This window comes from Hemicordylus capensis, chromosome 6, assembly GCF_027244095.1.
Source record: "Hemicordylus capensis ecotype Gifberg chromosome 6, rHemCap1.1.pri, whole genome shotgun sequence".
NCBI lineage: Eukaryota > Metazoa > Chordata > Lepidosauria > Squamata > Cordylidae > Hemicordylus > Hemicordylus capensis.
In genome coordinates, this window is record NC_069662.1 from 25002124 (window position 1) to 25023480 (window position 21357).

A 21357-nucleotide genomic window follows, 5' to 3' on the forward strand; every position below is an offset into this window, starting at 1 on the left:
GGCGGCAACTGGAGACGGATCTCTCTGGACGACCTCAATGGGCAGTGGGGCTCATAATGAAGAAGACTTTCTCTTAGATACCCAGGGCCTAAGCCATTTAGGGCTGTATAAGTTATGACTAGCACTTTGTATTTTGCCCGGAAACCTATTGGCAGCCAGTGTAACTCTATCAACAAAGGAGTGATGTGGTCTCTCCGAAATGACCCAGAGACGAACCTGGCTGCCACATTCTGTACCAACTGAAGCTTCCAGACTATGTACAAAGGCAGCCCCACATAGAGTGCATTGCAGTAATCCAGCCTAGAGGTTACCAACATATGTACCACTGTTTTGAGGTCGTTCATCTCAAGAAACAGATGCAGCTGGTGTATCAACCGAAGCTGATAGAAAGTCACTCTGACCACTGCCTCAATCTGAGATACCAGAGAGACGTGTAGATCCAGAAGTACTCCCAGACTGTGAACATGTTCCTTTTGGGGAAATGTGACCCCCATCTAGACAGGGAGATCAAAATCATCTCTAGAGTTCTGACCTCGCACAATAAGTACCTCCGTCATATCTGGATTCAGTTTCAGTTTATTCTACCTCATCCAGCCCATTACTCCTTCCAGGTAAGCATTTAGGGAAGTAATGACATCTCCTGAAGAAGTTGACATGGAGAAGTAGATCTGGGTGTCATCAGCATACTGATAACACCCTGCTCCAAATCCCCTGATAATCTCTCCCAGCGGTTTCATGTAGATGTTAAAGAGGATTGGAGAAAGTATGGAGCCTTGGGGGACACCATACTTAAGCTTAGATTTCGAGGAGCAACAGTCTCCAATAGACACCATCTGGAATCTGTCCAAGAGGTAGGAGTGGAACCCCTATATAACAGTGCCTCCCACCCCCAACCCCCTCAGACGTTCCAGAAGGATACTATGTTCAATAGTATTGAAAGCCACCGAGAGGACCAAAAGGACCAATAGAGTCTCATTTCCTCTGTCAATTCCCAATTGGAGATCATCCATCAGGCTGACCAAGGTAGTCTCCACCCCATAGCCTGCCTGAAAGCCAGTTTGAAATGGGTCTAGATAATCGGTTTCCTCCAAGACTGCCTGGAACTGAGAAGCCACCACCCTCTCAATTACCTTGCCCAGCCATGGGAGGTTGGAAACAGGCCTATAGTTGCTCAACTCGGAGGGATCTAATGCAGACTTCTTTAGAAGAGGTCTAATAATTGCCTCCTTGAGACAACGAGGCATCCTGCTCTCCCTCAGAGAAGCATTTATTATTTCCACCAGCCTGTCTACAACAGCTTCCCTGCTAGATAGAACAAGCCATGTTGGACAAGGGTCAAGAGAACAAATGGTAGGCTTCATTGCTCCAAGCAGCTTGTCCACATCCTCAAGAGTCACAAACTGAAACCGATCCAGTCAAACCACATAAGAGTAGTTGCTGGACACCTCCAGTTCAGACATCAAATTAATTGTGGAGTCTCCATCTAAGTTGGCCCGAATCCGAGAGATTTTATCTGCAAAAAATTATTTAAAGACATCACAGCAGGCAACTGATGGCTCCAAATTCTGATACAAAGAAGGGGGGGGCACATACTAGCCCCCTCAGAACCCTGAACAACTCTGCTGGATGTGAACTTGCAGATGCAATATGGGCAGAAAGGAAATGCTTCTTTACCGCATGTATTGCCTGAGCATAGATTTTTAAATGTGCTCTATGTCATAATCTGTCAGATTCGAGTCGAGTCTTTCTCCACTTGTGCTCCAGTTGCCTACCTTGCCACTTCTGCCCCCATAGATCATCTGTCTACCAAGGGGCTTGGCTGCCCATGAAAACTGCCGGGGTCCACAGGGCTCCTTGTGGTGCCTCGGTGGCAGAGCTGGCTATGAAGCCTGGCTGTTAAATGAGGTTAAGGGAGTGAGCGCTCCCTTAACCCTGTTTAACTGACACTGAAGGGCACCTGTTCATCACCGGAGGGCTACCCACAATGCACCACATGCTTGCGCGGTGTGCTGTGGGATTACTGGGGACTGGGACCCCAAGCAACAACTCTGTGCTGCCTGGGACAGCAGCAGATCGTCTGGGCGCGCAGTAGCCTTCCTCCCCACATGCCCTCCAGCCCAGGTCCCTGATTATGAGGAAAGGGCCCATTGTGTGGTTTGGTGTATGGCAGCTTCCTATATTCATGTGGGCACTCTCGAGTTTGCCCTGGAGGTGATAGTCCCTCTTTGCCCAGGGCTGTGGAGGAACAGTTAGCAAAAGTTCTCTGATATTTCTCCTTGGGAAGAATCTTGCAGTTCCTCTTCACATTTCATTTTGGTTCCATCCTATTTGTTTTAAACAATTTATTACTGAGACTGCTTCCCATGACTGCATTGGTAAACAATTGCGACTTTTTATATCTGTTCTCTGGGTGAGCACGAGCAGATATGTTGGAAATTAGTGAAGGGTCTGCTGGCTAGCTGGTTCTAGTTACATCTACTCACAGACAGCAGTTCCATTAAAAATGTAAGGGTTTAGGTGTCATCTTGACACTAGGAGAGAGCTCCACAGGGGAGGGAATTGGCTAATCTCAATTATTTCTCTGTGTAAAATTATTTCTCTGTGTAAACTGCCCTGAGCCATTTTTGGAAGGGTGGTATAGAAATCGAATAAATAAATAAATATCATCATCTTCATCATCAGTTTCAGGACTGATAACTGGACTGTGACTGACTAGCCCTGGCTGAAGGGCCTGAGGAGAGAAGGTGGTCTTTGGGGGGAACAGGGCCCCAGGAGTGAGTGTCAGAGGGAGCTCAGTGGGGAATCTGAGGGGGGAAAGGTGGCTCAGGGAGGAGAGTGTGAGGGCAGACACACCAGAGGTGATCTCCAGGGAAGGCAAAGGGGGAGCAGGTCTTGTGGCTCCAATCTAGAATCCTCCAGGAGGCTGTGTGCCAGATCCAGCCAGCCAGCTAGCCTTGCCTTCAGCAACTGAAAACTGCTACAGAATCTTCAGTGCTCAACTGTCAGCCACCAACTGAAAACCAACAGCTGGCTGGAAGGAAGAGAAAACAAGGCCACTCATAGGTGTGCCTAGGTAATTCTGGAGCCTGGACCTAAAGGCCTTTGGAGGCCCCCCTCTCCTGCAAATTAAGCATATTTATGCTCCACTGGGTGACCAAACCACCAGGGACAGACTAAAGAGGATTTGGGGGCCTCTAGGGTCTGTGGAGGCCCTGGACTTTGGCCCCAAAGTCCAGGGGTAAGAGCTCCTCTGTGGCCATTTTATTCTGGGGCTTGAGTTAGTAGCTCCAGGGAAGAAAGGGAATCTGGTGGGTGGGTTCAATAAGGAATAGAACTTGATACCTATGAGCCTAGACCATGGGCCTCTGGTCAGACCTGTGATCATGTCTGAACCATAGGGACTCCATTTTGGAGTCCTGTTAGCCTGACTGAGTATACTGTGGGAATCAGGTCAGCACCTAATCAAGCTAGCTTTGCTGTGTTAACAACAGGATGCTCTGTTCTTTGTCATGTCGGCCCACTAGGCTGGCTGACACTATCTCTTTAGATGTTTATTGCTTTCACTCCCTAGTACTAGGCTGGGGGAGATGAGCTGATAAACTATTGCCATTGTAGATACATTTTAGGGACCTTGCAATGGTCCTGCTGTTTGCTTCAAGGTTCTGTATGATGATGGATCACTTCCTGTGATGGGATTGGTGGTTTGCTTCATGTACCAATCTATCGAGTATGCTTTGATGTTTTTTTCTTAACTATGTATAAAAGCTGTGGGCAGACTTCTCCTGGGGGTCCATCTTGTCTTTGGGAACTATTCCCTAGACAGCCACTTTGTTATTCTGCAGAATCCAATAAAGTTTCTTTGAACTATAAAGTTTTCTCCTTCTTGGTAAAGTGAGAATTGGAAGTCGTCTACCAAGTAGATAATAAGCCATTGGTTAACAAACTCAGACCTGGCATTTATCCAATCCCTTCAACCACTTCAATATATTATTTATCATAGTTATCATTTTATTTATGGATTGTTTATTTATTTTTCTTTGTAAACCACTTTGTGAACTTTGGTTGAAGAGCGGTATATAAATATTCATAGTAGTAGTAAAAACCTGTATAAAACAGTAATACACAAAACACAAAGCAGCAGCTGTAAAAACATGTTATGCACATTTATATACCACTATTTGAACAAACAAACAAAACACAATGTTACACATGGCCCAGAGTATTGAACAGAATAATAATGAAAATATGCAGAGACTGATTTCTTTATCTGCTTTCAGGAGAGCCCTGAAAGCACATTTCTTTATCCAGGTATTAGGTTGTTTTAAATTTTGATTCTGTTTTTAAGTTGTTAATTAATTTTTAAATTTCATTATGTGTTGTTATTTGGTAGGTGATATAGAAATGTAATTGTAAATAAGTTTTTTTCATCTTTAAACCCTCCTCTAACCACTTAGCACAATTCTGCTGCCTCCAATCTCTAGCTATTCTTAATATTAAATCATCCTTGAGTCTCACCCTTCCTGCAGTAGGGGTGATAAGGCATGGATGTGGTTCCAATCACTGGTGAAATATAGGACTTCCGTTATACATATTTTTAAAAATAACTTTTACTCGGTCAATTCACCATTTTCCAGTCGGGGTTAAAGAATGGAGGAAATATATTATTTCCCCCTATTGCTAAATGATATATTGATGTGGTTATGATAAATATGATAAATAATATATTGAAGTGCTTAAATAGATATATATTATTTTAATATTTATATTCAATATCTGTGCTTTTTGAATTTTAATTGTGCATTGTTTTAATTATATTGTAAACTGCTTTGGGATTATTTTAATGAAAAGCGGTATAGAAATAGAAAAATAAATAAATTTTAGTGAGAAGTGTGATCCAAAGCACAGGAGCAGCTATTGAAAAGGCCTAACAGCATGCATAGACAACCTTCTTCAGAAGATCTTAGTAAGTGGTACCTTGTTGACAAGATGCTATATCTTCTGAACCCCGCAGCTTTCTCTCCTTGTCTTTACAGGTATTGGAAAGACACAACTGGCACCAGGTGAGTAACATTTACTGCTCTGACACACACTTCCTGTTTGTTTAGCCCCACTGCAGGGAACTTGCTTCACAAACCTTGACCAAACTTTGATTCCCAACTTTGACTCTAGTTCTCAAAATCCACACTGTCTATAGCAAGGATCCCTTTCCCATCTTGCTGATCTACCCATCTTCCTCTCCTCACAGACTGTGGCCAACTGGTTCCATCTGCTCGAATTGCAGGCGGTGCAGAGGCGGAGGCATATGCATGGCCCTGGCAAGCTAGCCTGCGGATTATAAAGTTGCATCAATGTGGGGGGGACCCTCATCTCCTCCCACTGGGTACTTACAGCTGCACATTGCTTTAGCAGGTGAGAGGACCGTAGCTTCTAGGCTTCACTTGCTTCATAGGGAACCCAGGAGGCCTTCTGAAACTAATCTATACGGCGAACACAGGCATCCTGACTGTTAGCTTCTCCTATTAACATCACCAAGAACCCAAGTATTTGGAATGGCTTCCAGCACTCCTCTGTCATCCACATCAACTCTAGGTCCTACATTTCTCCCAGAGGATTTAAGACTCCAGGTTCTCAGCCCATCCCCACTAAGTTTCATCCCTTTTCTGGAAAATTTAAATTCTTTCCTACTAATGTAAGGAAACAACACTTTTCCTAGGAGCTTTGGATACTAGGCCTACCATTGTTTCAAACTATAAGGCCCAATATGACTCCTCCAATCGGGTTTTCATGCTTCCCTGATCTTTATCCACTAGGAACATAAAAAAACTGCCTTATATAAAGCCAGGCTATTGGTCTATCTAGCTCAGTGTTGTCCGCACTGATTGGCAGTGGCTCTCCAATGATTCAGGTAGAAGTCTTTCCCAGTCCTACCTGAAGATGCCAGGGATTTTTGTACCTTGGAACTTCTGCATGCTAAGCGTATGCTGCTCTTCCACTTAGCTGTGGCCTTGACCCCTGGAGTTGGCACTACTAGAATTTGACCTACCTGCTACATAGTTGAGATTTGAACCTAGAGCTTTGAATCCATCCTTCAACCTGTACCTTATTATCTAAAAACTCTGTCTACAGTATCGTGGATCCTTCTGTGTACTTTGTCTTGCTGGGGACTCACAATCTTTTGCACCCCAGCCCAGAAGCGGTGGAAATCCCTGTCAAGAAAATAATCATCCAGTCCAACTACTCGGGATATAGAAATGGCAGTGATATTGCCCTTGTGGAATTGGAGACCCCTGTTAACTTCACCCACCACATCCATCCAGCCTGCATTCCAGGGCCGAACATCTTCTTCTCCCCCAGGTTGGGGTTGCTGGATCGCAGGATGGGGTGACATCCAGCCAGGAGGTGAGAGTGAATGACAGGATATATGTGTTTGCAGGGACCAAGCTTGTTCACAGGCTCCCTTTGAGTGTCCCTATTTCTGGTTAGGGGTTTATTTTTTACTGTCAAGTAAATCCTACGGAGTCTCAGTGAGGATAGGTACAGCATGCAAAGGTACCAATGCACAACAGCCTATTGCAGAATAAATGAATATTTACACTGAATCAACTTCAACATGGAGAGTAAATTAATATTTACACCTACTCAACCTCAACAGCTATTCCTTTAGCAGTAGATTCACTCACTAATTTGTAGATGTAAATTAGATGCAGCACGGCAGCAAGAGATGTTTAAAAAGTTGGCAATCTTGTCTAAGAAAGGCAGGGATTTGCTTCGGGGGAATTTTTAGGGGTTTTCTATTGGGCGGTGGGAGCAAGCCATCTGTGTGTGGGAACATGGTACCAGAGGTGGGCCTTTGATGAGGCAAAGTGAAACAACCACCTAGATTGGCAGATTTCTTGGGTGCCAGCAGAGTGACAAATTGTCCCCTGCTCCCTCACCTGCTCCCCTCTGCCATGGAAGCAGTACTTTGCCAAGCAGTGCCACACCAATCAGCAAAAAGCTTCTCCAAGGTTGCCCTCTTCTGCCTCCTTCCACTCTTGCTCTATGAAAAGGCAGAGGCTGGCAAAGGAAGCCGAAGGAATTGAACTGGGCAAGTAGAGTGCTGGCCTGGAGAGTTTCTGTGGAGACACTCTAGACCAGTACTACTCAAAACACTTCCTCCTTCCACTCCCCTCCCTGGCTTTCTTGGACAGGTGCTGAGAAGGCAAAAGGAGGAGAGGGAGAGCAAATGTAACTCCAGATGGTGTGCTGCTGGGTTGGCTGAGAAGGGAAGCGGGGATGCAACTGGCTGGGTTGGGCTGGACTATGCAGTGTGTATGCACAGATACAGTATAGGCTGGGGTGGAAGAAGAATGGGAGGATTCGGTCTACACTTTATGCACCATTGGAGTGGGTGATATATTGATCCCCCACCTCAGGTACTACAGGAGTTTCAGTTGCATGGTAATAAATGGACCAAGAGTGTCCCTATTGTTTATTGTTGAAATGTTTATTTTTTAAAATTATATCCTGCCTAATGATAAATCTTTGCTGCTCCAAACAGCAGCATCAAATCACTAAAAATCTCCGCTGATTTAAATGGGGGAAATAGCCTTCTCTCTACTAAAGGTCCTCAGTTTTAATGGCTCAAAGGCAGTGCCTGAAGGGGCCATACATACTTTCTGGCGAGGGGAATCCCATAACCTGCCTGGGTGTACCAACCAAACTGCTATCTTTAAAAGATTTAAAGTCTAAGGGAGATTTTAAAACTCTATTATCCTTTCATCTTCTGGCTCCCAGTGACTATTAAGGAAATATTGATGATTTTAAAAATTATTATTGTGCCGCCTAACAGTGGCCAAACATTTGATTTTTGAAAAAATTGACAAGCCACTTTCTTGATTGTGGCCTGGGTCAAACTAAGCTCTGGTAAAGCATCTGCTTTGCATCATCATCATCTCCTCTCTTTTGTTCTCCCAGTCCTGCTCCCTGACCCAGAACCCCTACAGGAAGTACTGCTTCCAGTTGTGGATTCTGCCACCTGTGAGGCCCTTTACTGCCAATTTGAAAACAAAACCTTTACTGCCAATTTGAAAACAAAACCCTTCAGAGGACCAGGATAATCAAGGATGACATGATGTGTGCAGGATATTTGGAAGGGAAGATGGATGCATGCCAGGTAAGCAAGCACACAAACACCCCACTTGGCATGGTGTGGTTTCAGCCTGCTGATTGTCATTGACAGGATTCTCATTGACAGACTCAGTCCTGGAACACATGACATCAAAATAAGTAGACATGCTTACATATGTGTAGGATGCTTTCTCTACCCCATTGAGTAACCACGGGCTGCTGCCCCGCACCACACTCCTCATGCTCATGCAGGATTATGGTTCACATCCATCACTTACAGATGGATGGGCTGTAGCTCAGTGGTAGAGCATCTGCTTTGCATGGAGACGGTCCCAGGATCAGTGCCTTGCATCTCAAGGTAGGGCTGTCTTAAACCCTGGTGAAATGCTACCAGCCAGTATGGACACTACCTAACTAGATGGACTGACTCAGTAGGCTCATTCATACAACTTGAAAGAGGGTTGGAGGAGAAGCCAGCCAAGGTAGGAGAGCCATGTGCACTCCCAACTGGTGGTTGTGTGAACTCAAAAAGCAATGTAGGACTAGGAGAAAGTGATCATGTAGGAGACAGGAGCTGGGTGGGCAGGATGGGCATACCCTACTCATATTCTGTCCCTAGCATTTTACTGAGGGGGCTAAAAGCCATCCTACCCAGCTCCTGTCTCTCACATGATCACTCTCTGTTCCTCCTAACTTGCATTTTCAGTTCACATGACTGCCATTGGGAACAAACACAGCTTTCCTAACCCTGGCTGGTGACTGCTCCAATCCTGTCTCGGGTGTTATGAATGAGTCTGGTATATGACAGCTTCCTATGTTTCAATGTTACACTTGATGACATTTTGTTCACTGTCATATTTATTCTGAGAAAATCAGACCATTTCTATTAAAACAGAATTCAGACCAGATTCGAGCCATGCGCACCAGGATGCATTTCACTTTAAAAAAACACACACAGAATCTGTTATTATAATATTTTCTGGTACCACTTTTTAATAACAAAAGTTCTCAAAACAGTTTACATAGCAAATTGTAGAAGAAAAGGGTTCTCTATACAAAAAGGGTTCCTAATCAACCCCCCCAAAAAGGGCGGGGGGAGACCCTTTAATCCATGGTATACCAGGCATCAGTTCTGAAGAGAGTCTTCTTTATCTGCAAAAACAAAACTCCAGTGAATTTAGAATTCTGGTGGGTATGGGGGCACATTCTGCCCCCTCCTGCCCCACTCGTTGAGGCCCATGAATGCTTTCTTTTGGGGGTATGGGGACTGCAACAGCACACAATTGTTATTTATTTATCATATTTACTTATTGCGTAATATGTGTATCTCTAGCCAGTGTACACAATTTAAAACAACAAATAGAAAACAGAGTAAAAACAAAACCATTTCACATTAAAAAGTTAAAAATGATTTCATGGGATAAAAATTAAATAATTCAAAATTAATTTCAGTTAAAAGTAGGGATGTGAACGAATTGATTTTTTGGTTTCGATTTGTACCCGAATTGAATCACCCCTAATTTGTTTTGGGTCCAAATCTGCCCCCTGAATCACCCCAGATTCAATTTGTAACCAGATTTTCCGAATCCAAATAAATTTGGATTAAAAAAGGGTGGTGGTGTCCGATGGTAGTGTTCAAAGAAATTGGGCAAACGGGTGATTTTTAAAGAATTTTTGAAGTTGGTGCATCTTTAAGCTTTTTCTCATAGGGAATAATGGGGATTTCAGCAGCCTTATAGCTCCATGGGGGGGGGGGCACCAGGCTGGTTCTTTAAAAATCTTTAAAAATTTTAAAAATCTTTTTAAAAAAATCTTTAAAAATCTTTAAAAATTTTAAAAATCTTTTTAAAAAATCTTTAAAAATCTTTAAAAATTTGATTCTTTAAAAATCACCCCGTTGCCCAATTTCATTGAAATCTGGGTGGTAGTTTCCTTGCACCCATTGGGCACTACCACCCACCACAACCTGCTCTGGGCCAGCCTGGTGCCCCCCCCGGAGCTATAAGGCTGCTGAAATCCCCATTATTCCCTATGAGAAAAAGCTTAAAGATGCACCAACTTCAATTTTTTTAAAAAAATCACCCGTTTGCCCAATTTCTTTGGAATTTGGGTGGTAGCTTCCACCCATTGGGCACTACGACCCAACCCACTTTGGCCACAAAATGTAGGTCTGAATCTCTGAATTTTGGGGGTCTGAATCAGGGTGTACTCGAATCTGGGCAATTGAGGACAGGGGTGATGTATTTTGTCTACAAATCACCCAAATCGGCCAGATTCGGATACAAATCATTTTGTTCCCAAATTGTTTTGCACATCCCTAGTTAAAAGCCTGATAGAACAGGTGTGACTTGAGGGTCTTCCTAAAAGCAAACAGATGGAGATGCTCTTATTTTGACAGGGAGCATATTTCAAAGCCCTGGGGCAACCACAGAGAATGCCTGGTCCCAAGTCATCACCAAATGAGCTGGTGGCAATCGTCACCAGACCTCTCCAGATGATCTTAATAGTCAACTGGGTTCATGACAGAGAAGGTGCTCCCAAGTACCATGGACCCAAACTGTTGAAGGCTATAGATAACAAACAGCACTTTGTATTTTTCTCAGAAACATAGCAGCCAGTGCAATTCCTTTCAAATCGGTGTTTTATGGTCCCTGCGGGTTGTCCCAGAGACCAGTTACCAGCATTCTGTACCAAATGTAGTTTCCGGACTACATACAAAGGCAGTCCCTCATAGAGTGCTTTACAGTAGTCCAGACTGGAGGTTGCCAGCATTTGCACCACTGTTTTAAGGTCATTTACCTCCAGAAATGGACATAGCCAATGTATCAGCAAAAGCTGATTAAAAAATGCTTCTGGCCACTGTCTCAACTTGAGAAACCAGAGAGAGTTTGGGATCCAGGAGCACCCCAAGCTACGTACCTGTTCTTTCAGGGGGGATGTAACTCCATCCAGAACAGGCAGATCTAAACTATCATTCGGGTCACACACTCCACTCCCCGCCCCCCAAGTCAGTACCTCCATCTTGTTTGGATTCAACTATTATACTATGTAAGTGTTGCACATAACGTGGACCTGAGGAGAACAAGGAAGTAGGAAGAGGAGGAAAAAATAAGCAAAAGCAAACTTTGTGTGTGCCCATGTGCCTTCTAATAAGCCCCTGATGAATGGCATGAAGCTATTTGCCTTTTCAGAGCAATGTCTCACTGTTGCAAAAAGACTTTCTTCCTGGCAAAATGATCATAATGACGATGGGTTTGGTCTGTATGGGTAAAGAGAGCGGTTTTATTGTCATATGCTCCCCACTTGTCAAAGCAGGAAGAAGTTCCAGAAGCTGTGCTCTCTGTGTTTGGTTTCCTTTGGAGATCTGAAGTATCTATGTTTTCCTTATGAATATACAAATAGGACATGTGGCTGCAAATATCTGCTACAAGGCAGCGGATCTGACCCCCCACATTAAATCCACAGAGAGTGGCCTGCACCTTCAAGGTGTTTCACCTTCAAGGTGTTTCACCTTCAATCAACACACAGAACTCCCTCCCTCCCTCCCTCCCTCTTCCAAATTGCAACACTGCATTTCCTTCACACAGACACTGCATGAGCGCTTTCCCCTTAACTGGGGATATGAGGAGTTCACTTTCTGCAAGCTCTGGTGGATATCTCATTAAAAAACACAGAGAGCTCCCCAACTGCCTCCTAACCATTAGCCCCCATCAGGGAATTATCAACCAACGTCCCTGAGCCAATAACCAGCAATCTGCCTAACAAAGGAATGTTCCTTAAAAATTATACCAGTGTTCTTGACTATGTAAGGATAGCAATACATTTCATTGTCACTGAGTCATAGTTTTAATTATTTGGCTATGCATTGTTAACAACTGGAAATGCCCAGTGCATAAAACGTAGATGGGTAAAAAACAAACTCCTCCTGCTGTTTACGTTCCGAATGTGACTTGCCCGAATGGAAGCATTTTGCTGCTGCTGAGCAGCTACTCTGGAAAGTGCCCCTGTCATCCTGTAGCCTCCTGGGTTTGTTTTCTGGAGCTTGTTAACAAATGCATCCTCAAAACAAATGCCCAGAAGAAAATAAACCATTCAGTGTGCAAAACTTCAACCTAAAATAGTACCTTACAAACTGACTAAGAACAACTTCTAAAAGCATTTGTGGAATACCCCTAACTGGGCAAAGAGACACCTTCGAAGTGGTGCTTCTCTTGTATTAAGCAGGGAGAGAGCAACTGGCCCTATCCACTCACAGGGCAGCATCTCTGAAGTGACTGTTAAAGGTGTCTACCTTGCATTTATTTTATTTATCAGCATGGTGTAGTGGTTAGAGTGCTGGACTAGGACCAGGGAGACCTGAGTTCAAATCCCCATTCAGCCATGAGACTTGCTGGCTGACTCTGGGCCAGTCACTTCTCTCTCTTAGCCTAACCTACTTCACAGGGACATTGTGAGGAGAAACTTAAGTATGTAGTACACTGCTCTGGGCTCCTTGGAGGAAGAGTGGGATATAAATGTAAATAATAATAATAACAACAACAGCAACAACATTGACAATAAAATTCTGGCATCCCAGGTCCTTGGGAAGGACTCGATGTCTGGATAAAACAAACCAGTCAATAACACCTGAATGTGTAAAATAATAATAATAATAATAATAATAATAAAAAATATTAATATTTATAGACTGCTTTATATGGTCCCCTAGGTGGTGTAGGGTTTAAAAAAATACAACAAACATAAAAACAGAATAAAGACAGTTAAAACAGATTTAGAGAATAAAAACAGCAATTAAAGCACTTTAAAATATTTTAAACTTAACCCCTGAGAAAATAGGTGCATCTTATGGGTCTTTTTAAAAGCAGCCAGGGATGGAGAAGCTCTTATTTTGACAGGGAGCACACCCCAGTGCCTTGGGCAGCCTTGGAGAAGGCCTGGTCCTGAGTCCTCACCAAATAAGCTAGTGGCAGCTATAAACAGACCTTCCCAGAAGATCTTAATAGGCGACAGAGTCCATGACAAAGAGAAGGCACTCTCTTAAAACTGTCTCTTTTAGATGGTGAGCCCTTTGGGGACAGGGAAGGAACCATCTTAACTTCATTATTCTTTTTCTAAGTAAACTGTTTTAAGAACTTTGTTTGGTTGAAAAGCAGTATAATAAATAATAGTACTTAATAGTAGTAGTAATCAGAACATTTTTAGCTGCTGCCTAAAGATGGCAAAGTGCGGACTGATGTATATCATAGAAACATAGGAAGCTGCCTTATACTTCGATTGTGAGCCCTTTGGGGACAGGGCTCCATCTTATTTATTTATTATTTCTCTATGTAAACTGCTTTGGGAACTTTTGTTGAAAAGTGGCATATAAATATTTGTTGTTGTTTGTTGTTGAGTCAGACCATTGGTTCATCTAGCTCAGTATTGTCTACACAGACTGGCAGAGGCTTCTCCAAGGTTGCAAGCAGAAATATCTCTCAGCCCTATCTTGGAGATGCCAGGGAGGGAAATTGGAACTTTGTGCTCTTCCTAGAGCAGCTCCATCCCCTCAGGGGAATATCCTACAGTCTCCCATTCATATACAACCGGGTTAGACCCTGTTTAGCAAAGCAGACAATCCATGCTTGCTACCACAAGACCAGCTCTCCTCCTATGGGCAGGGAGTTCCAGAGTTCTGGCACCAGCATTAAGAGAGCCCTGTCTCTGGAATTGATGGTTAGAAGGGAAGGCCCCCTGTTAATGTTCTCTTATATTACATTACACACTTGAGGAAGAATAGGGCTAATGGCCCACCCAAGGTAAGAGGGTCGTGGCTTATATTACACCTTAGATATCCTTGCCTGTGCATAGCTGCTTTCATCCAGTATCCCTTTCCACACAAAGTGGAATAGCACTTGGGTGGATGGGGATAGTCCCCTCCAGATATTCTTGGAGTATAACCATTTACTCCTTTTCCTCCACAGGGGGACTCTGGAGGACCACTGATTTTCCCTTGGGATGGGCTTGGCTCATGGCTGGTGTGGTGAGCTGGGGCGAAGTTTGTGCCACTCCTAACAGCCCTGGCGTCTATACCTGGGTCAGCGCCCACAGCAGTTGGATCTTGAGACACGCTCCAGCAGTTGCTGCTAATGTCATCAATAAAGGGAATGGTGACCTCAGCAGGGATCATCCCTGGCTCCTGCTGCTATCACTGCTATGCTGCCTTCATTAACCATCTGGAGTGTGCTAGGTTCTGAAATGAATGAATGAATGAATGAATGAGGGCATGTCTAGATGACTGTTTCTGGCTGTTCTGGGAGTGATCTCTGACCAAGCTGACATGGGAAAGCTTTCTCAGTGATAATTCCCAGGTTATGGAATTTCTTTCTACTGAAAGAATATCTAGCTATGTTTTGGAGGCAATCTAAGATTAATTCGTTTGTTTATTTGACCTTGCTTTTAGTGACCAAGGATAAATTTCATGCATTTTCTATACTTGAACAAAATTGCAGTTGATATAGAGCTCTGGCACCTCATTGACAGTCATGCTGTGCTACATGGGAAGGCGGGAGGTCTGCAATAGGTATGCTGGCAGCTTCAAACATTTTAATGTAACAATAAATACATATTATTAATAATTTGGTACCACTGGAGGATCTATTCAGACTTTTATCATTTTACTCAAATGCATCTTCTTTTCCGCTCAATAACTCATTGAGCGGCAAAATTCAATAACTAGGTACAGCAATAGGCAGGGAGAAGAACCCAGACAGCAAGAAAGTAGTGATTGGCAGGAGGTTCTTAGACTGGCTGTGATAAGCAAGCATTGCTCTGTTAGTCTTGTTAACTAATAGCTGCACTGGGGAAACAGTGAGGTGAAAGGATTGAACAGCCCTCTCACTTTGTTATGGAACTAACAAATATATGCCCCATACATGACTCTAATCTGTCAGAGCTCAAGATCCCCCCAATAAACCCAGGAATTCTGCTTTACTCTATTCCAAACTCTGATTATTTTGAAGGAGATTGAAAACCAGGTGTTCAGCATTGTGATGCCTTTATAGAAATCAATGATGTGGCTCCATTTGGAATGATACATATAGGTTTGGTTGCCTCATCTCAAATAGGATACTGTAGATCTGGAAAAGGTACAGAAAGTAGCAGCCAAAATGATCAAGCTGGATCACCTTCCCTGCCAGGCAAGGCTAAATCATGCAGGGTTTTATTGTTTAGAAAAAGAGAGGTCTAAGGGTGGGGGGCATAATAGAGGCTTGTACAGCATGGAAATGCTTGACTAACAAGCAGAAGGTTGCCAGTTCAAATCCCCGCTGGTACTATATCGGGCAGCAGCAATATAGTACTGCTTGGGAGGAGGCGATGGTAAACCACTCCTGTATTCTGCCAGAGAAAACCACAGAGCTCTGTGGGTGCCAGGAGTCGATATCAACGATGGCACACTTCACCTTTACTTTACAACTTCTACTAGTAAAGCAGGCTTGCAGTTTGCAAGCATTCTTCCTGCACCACAAAATGACCTTGCATTCGCCCTTTACTCATTGCTAGTTGATGTCCAGAAGACTTTATGTGGTTAGAAAAATTTATTTATATCTCCAGCAGTCCAGCTTCCTAGTGTTGTTTTCATTTCTTAAGCAATTTTTGTGCAAATCCGACATGGGATGACATGCTGTGAACTGAAAAAGTATAGCAGTCTGGACTTTGTCCCAAAAATACCTGAGAAAACTGCCAAAGTTGGTTGGAAGGTATCACATTTCTCATGTGTTTCCAGTGGGAGAGTTTTTCTGCATTTTCTGACAAATTAATCATTTTTTTCTGGGATTTTCAGTTTTTCTGGTAGTCTGGGTGAGGTCCGGAACCTGTATAATGGCCTGTTGCTACCTTTCATGATTTGGTCTGGGAGTTTCATGTGAGTGAGTGAGGCCCAAGCAGTGTGCACTCTCTCTATATATCTTTATCTATGAATATGAGAGACAGACAGAGAGAGAGAGAGAGAGCAGAAAGAGGATATTGAGAATTTTTTCTTCCTCCTTCCAGGGATGTAGCAAGGTTGCTGGCAGTGCTGGGACAGGCTGCTTAGGCCACAGCCACTAAGCGCACTACCCCGCACTGACCACTCCCCTTCCCCCTGTGTCAGCATGCTGACACAGGGCTAACTCATGTTGGGCACAACCTTGTGGCCCCCAGCCCTCTCCAACCAGTGAGTGCTTTGTGTGCTGGCTGGGTGCATTCTTTTTCTCCCTCACAATCCCATTATGCCTCCTATGTGCCTGATTCCTTCCCTCAGTTTGTCAGCTCTCCAGAATGGTTCTGGAGTCTCCAGGAATTGGCATCAGTCTCCAGGTGACTATTGAAAGCAATTCTGGAGATTTCACTGGCTTGATATTGTGAAACATATCCCTCTCTCTCCCATAATAATACTCACACACCGAAACCGATTGGTGGTAGATTCAGGATAGAGAAGAGGAAGTCCTGCTTCACACAACACATCATTAATTTATATGGAATTCACTGCCACAAGTTGTGGCAAGACCCTCTGGCTTAGATGGCTTTAAGAATCTTTTAAGCACATTCATGGAATGAATGACACATTCATCAGCAGCTTTTAGTCATGACAGCTAAAAGGATCCGGGTTCAGAGGGCAGTATTCCTGTGAACAGAGTTGCTATAGGATAAACAGTGGAGGAGGTCCTGAGAATATATTTGTTGGATCAGGCCCAAGGTCTATCTAGTCCAACATACTTCCCCCCCAGTGGGCTTCCAATAAGCATCTGATTAGAAACAATCAGAAGATGAAAGGACACCCCTTCTGCAGTTGCCACCTTGCAAGTTGCAACTAATATTCAGAGGCATTCTACATCTCAGCCTGGAGGCAGCATATACTACTACTACTACTACTACTACTACTACTACTACTACTACTACCCCTGCTAATTGAGCAAAGAGACACCTTTTAAAGTGGTGATTCTCTTAGATTTAGCAGGGGAAGAGCAACTGGCCCTATCCAACCCCAGCACAGCATCCCTCCCATGGCGCTGTTGTTTGCCTTATGTTTCTTTTTAGATTGCGAGCCCTTTGGGGACTGGGGGCCATCTTATTTTATGTATTTATTTTTCTATGTAAACCACTTTGAGAATTTTGATGAAGAGCGGTATATAAATATTCGTCGTCGTCGTCGTCGTAGTAGTAGTAGGGTTCTCCTCGTATTCTTATGACATGCCAGCCTGTCACGTTTGAGAGGTTTAGTTCATATAAATAATCCTCAGTCAATAGCAACAGGTAAGTGCCCAGGGGATGTAGGGATGAGTCATTAAAGGGAGGACAAAGTACACATAGCAAAGAAGGCAGGTCACAGTTCCAGGCATGTGATGATATTCTTCTATAGTTCGTTTACCTATAAATTGGTGCCCTTGTTGAGAGACAGTCACTGAAGGCAGGAGGTACCAACGCAGAAGATGATGCTGTGTGGTCCTGGGATACAAATGCTCGCCTTCCTCTCTCTTCTAATTGGTAAGAGAGAATCCTTCTCTGTTTTCACTCACTAGGCTCCCAAAATCTTTACAATCTGAAAACTTTCTATTTGGAAAGGGAGATGCTGTGTGGCTGCGCGCGCGCGCGCGCGCGCGCACACACACACACACACACACACACACACACACACACACACACACACACCATTTTCTGGTTTGCTGGAGAAAACCATTTGGACAGGACTGGAGTCATTTGAGAGGGGTGACATGCACACGGTTTTCAGATTGTATGAAGGAGGTTTGCTCATTTCCCTTGCTTGCTGCAATATTAGGGACTCTGTTTCAGTGTTCCCTCTAAGGTGTGCAGGCACACGCGCTCACAAGTTTTTTGATATCCACTCAGTTAATTTTAGATCTCGTTCAGGTTGAATCAGGAAGGCCCCATTCTGAATGCAGGTGCACACACACTGCCTTGATACTGGCACCCAGAACAAAACTCACTCTGCACACAGATAAAAAAAATTAGAAAGAACACTGCTCTTTTTCACTTATATAAAATTGGAGCTCTTCCCCACTCTCTAATGCAAGGCTGTCTCCTGTAGTCTGTTAGATGGGTACAGTATGTGCTTCTGGCACTGGATTAAGACTAGTGTGAATATATGATTTGTGGATTTCCCCCACTCCCACCCACCCCCAATCTGGAAAAGCCTTGAGAATGGGCAGGAAACCTCCTGGTTTCTCCTCTGGCCTTGAAAACAATCTGTTTTAGCAATCTGAGGGGCATAGGACAATTGGATAATCACTGAAGGTGTGTCTGCGGCAGCTGTCTTGTGTGAGATCTGATCCAGTAAATCCAGCAAGCAAGTGTTTTTGGTCCTTTCTCCCTGTCCTGATTCCTGATTGGTGCTTCTCCGCTATTTAATTCCACAGTGAGTAACATTAGAAGCAGGCTACCAACCTGCTGCTCCTTCTGTAGTATAGCACTAGACCTTGACCAGGGGAGCCCTGGATTTTGATCAGGGAGATATAGGATCAAATTCCATTCAGCCTTGGAAATTCCTGGGTGACCTCTGCTCCTTGCAGGTGTTTGATTTGTATAGATGGGGGATCAGGTTCTGCCCCTAACCTATGAACATTCACTTGCAGGTCTGCAAATAACCGCCATGTACCTCGGTATGTGTGAAGACTCACTTCAGATTTTCAAACGAGACTAGCAAACCAGAGTCCCATCAGGTGTCGTTGGACTCCAGCTCCCATCATCTCTGGCCTTTGGCCATTGGGGCTGAATATGATGGGAGCTGTAGTCCAGCAACAGTTTTAGAGCCTCAGGCTCTCACATGAATATGTGGGAGTCAGGCGTATGTGATCCTGCTCCACAGATTCATGAGAATGTCTGAAAGGGGCTGCTATCTTTCAACCTAACCTATCTTGCAGGGTTGTAGTGACATAATACAGGTAGGGAAACATCTGTGTGTTTCATCCTCCTGAGAATGACTTGAAAAGATAATCAAAATACTTTTCTCCATGCTGAAGTAAGGAGGAGGACCAGATGCAAAGAAGGGCATGACTCTTGTATCGTTAATAAGTGCATAGGAGAGGGAATTTCAGCTGCTGTCGCTTTTCTTTCCACTCACTGGAACACCAGAAGCTGCACCTGCCACTATTCCATCTCCTCTTAAAGGCATACGAGCAAGTGTGGCTCAGGGGCTTGAATCCCTTCTTGAGAGGGTCCATAGCTTAGTGGTGTAGGAAATACTTTGAAGCTATTCTCACGAGCAGCAGGAATCAGGCTAAGGGAGCCCTGCTGCTTGTGTGCAGCAATAGCAGCTGTGTGGCTCCCTGCCACAAGCCCGCTTATGGAGCCCACCACTTAATTCTGACCCACCATCACCCTAATCCAAAGTCCTTCACCTAGAGATACAATCCAGAAAACCAAGGAGAGAGAGACAGTAATAACTTAATGACAAAGAGGAAAAATGAACTTTTCTCCACCCCACTTCTGGGCCTGCAGAGAGCCACGGTGGTGGGAAGCATAGGCAGAAATAAAGGGAAGAGGTCCAGCGGGGTACTCAACTGCCGCCCCCTTCAGTCCAAGCCCCGTAGCTCAGCAAGCCAGCTTATGGAGACCACCACTTAACCTGCCACTTAAAAGCGGGTTAAACGATCGTGCATCGCGACTCACAGGTAGCCTCTCAGCCTCATTTGGAGGCTTTACAGACAGGGCTTCTACCCCCAAATCTCCTTCGGGAGAGTGTGTGTGTGTGTTCACACACCAGCCAAACGTACCCTGAACTGACGAGATCCTTGGACCCACTGCACACACAAGTCGGGCTTTGTCTTGCAAATTCTAGCTTATCTCAAAGTATTACCAGGTTTTTAAAATGCTGGTTTTAAGCTACCTTTTCTGAAAACACCAGAGCAAATAGGGAGAGGCACTGACATAGAATCATTAGCATGATAAGAGGGATACTCTCTTTACAAATGCAGATGTAGCTCTTTATTAATCTCCCCCACCCCGCATTGGTTTGAAGGAAAACACTATGTGAACTTTCATCAGAAGCAAACCCAAGAGCAGAGGGGAGGGGCTGCTTCCCTCAATGCCGTGAGTGTTATTCCAAGTGGCTTCGCTCAACATTTACTCCGCAGCATGAAGCCATATGCATATAACTCCTGACCTATGAGTTATCAGGGCTCCCCGATCGTCTGTGGGCAGAATGGGTCATGCCCTCTTTCCCCGCAAATCCCCTTTCGGTTCTACACACGGATCGTATGTAGAGCCTTTGTGAATGCTTAGGATCCCAAGTACAGTCCTAGGGATCTCCTGTTAAAGGATCTGAGGTAGCAAGGGCTGTGAAAGATCTTGCTGCAAGAGCTGTGAAAGATCATGCTGCAAGCGGTCAATGTTGAACCAATGGTTGGATTCAGTGCATGGCAGCTTCATATAGTCACTTGGTCACTCTGGAGCTGAAGGTGTCCCGAAGATGATAGTTGCTCTTTGTCTAGAGGTGCGGAGGAACAGTAAGAGAAAGTTCTCTGATATTTTTCCTTGGGAGGATCTGTAGAAGTACCCTGAGGCTGATCAGATCCAAATTCCTCCCGTAAAATTCCCAAATTCCTCCCGTAAATGGATTTCCGCTGCCACCACTGAGTTAGGACACAGGCAACTGGAAGCCTCAAGAATCCACAGCTTGGACTTTCAAAGCAGACAAAGAGAAGTCCAGCTTGTGGATTCAGAAATCCCACCTTTTCCCAAAAAGGGGTCAGTGAGCCTCAAAAATATATCCCCAGAGTCTTTTCAGTATCAAAATGGCCTAGCAATAGCATGGGTAGGCAGGACAGAGCACTTCTGAGCATAAGCCAAAGTGATGGTAGAAAAAAATCTAATTTATTATGGAAACATTAAAGGAACAGTTTGCAAGCAATAAAAAATACTAGCTTACCCCACGCAGAGCATCTGCACCACAAGTACTTTATTGCTCTTCCTGCCTATCCCTTCTTTCTTTCTCTCTTCTCCTCCCTTTCTCTCTCTCTCTTTCTCTCTCCTCCACTCGCTCATCCTTTTTTGTCGCTCTCTTTCTCTTTCTGTCTCTCTTCCCCTCCCTTGTTTATTCCTTTCTTTATTCTCTCTTTCCCCCTCTTTCTTCCTTCCCTTCTTTATTTCACTCTTTCCCTTCCTTCTTTTTATTTTTCGTTCTATCCTTCCTTCTTTCATATTTTCTCTTTCCTTCTCTCCCTTGCTCCCTTCCTCTTTTGACTCTCTTTCTCCCCCTGCCCTTGTGGGTTGTCT

At 44.2% G+C, this 21357-nt stretch overlaps 1 long non-coding RNA gene across 2 annotated transcripts; it reads left to right on the forward strand.

Moving 5' to 3' along the window:
• Positions 1–2505: 2505 nt before the first annotated feature.
• LOC128329790 (uncharacterized) lies at positions 2506–15078 on the forward strand. 2 transcript variants are annotated; one of them, XR_008309789.1, is made up of 6 exons: positions 2506–3073; positions 5034–5060; positions 5246–5409; positions 6187–6399; positions 7957–8155; positions 14070–15078. It is a non-coding gene; the product is annotated as an uncharacterized LOC128329790 (long non-coding RNA). The 2 variants fall into 2 exon arrangements; XR_008309788.1 differs by having other exon boundaries at positions 2579–3073; positions 6127–6399.
• Positions 15079–21357: the final 6279 nt, after the last annotated feature.